Source organism: Myotis davidii, unplaced genomic scaffold, assembly GCF_000327345.1.
Source record: "Myotis davidii unplaced genomic scaffold, ASM32734v1 scaffold983, whole genome shotgun sequence".
Lineage (NCBI taxonomy): Eukaryota > Metazoa > Chordata > Mammalia > Chiroptera > Vespertilionidae > Myotis > Myotis davidii.
In genome coordinates this window covers 183113-183446 of record NW_006293914.1, presented here as the reverse complement: position 1 = coordinate 183446, position 334 = coordinate 183113, and the positions used below count along the sequence as shown (strand labels likewise).

Genomic DNA, 334 nt, shown 5'->3' with positions numbered 1-334 from the left:
AGTGAAGGGGGGGGGGGGGGGAGAGGGGGGGGGGGGGGGGGGTTAAAGGGTAACGTGGGGACAAGGACACATATGTAATATCTTAATCAATAAAAAATACATAAAAAAGACAAAATATGGCTATAGAAATGTTCTAGATTAAAGGCAACTAAGGGGACGTGACAACTTAATGCCATACAAGACTCTCTAGACTGGACCCCGTACTATACATGGGAAAATAAGGTTGGTTGGAGCATCATCCTGTGCACTGAAGGATCATGGGTTCAATTCCTCATCAGGACACATACCCAGGTTTTGGTTTCCATCTCCAGTCAGAGTGTGTAGGGGAGACAAT

The 334-nt window shown here is 45.8% G+C and overlaps 1 protein-coding gene across 1 annotated transcript in view; it reads right to left on the bottom strand.

Moving 5' to 3' along the window:
- The window catches only part of MCF2 (MCF.2 cell line derived transforming sequence), a 61200-nt gene that overhangs the window by 39557 nt on the left and 21309 nt on the right, over positions 1-334 (bottom strand).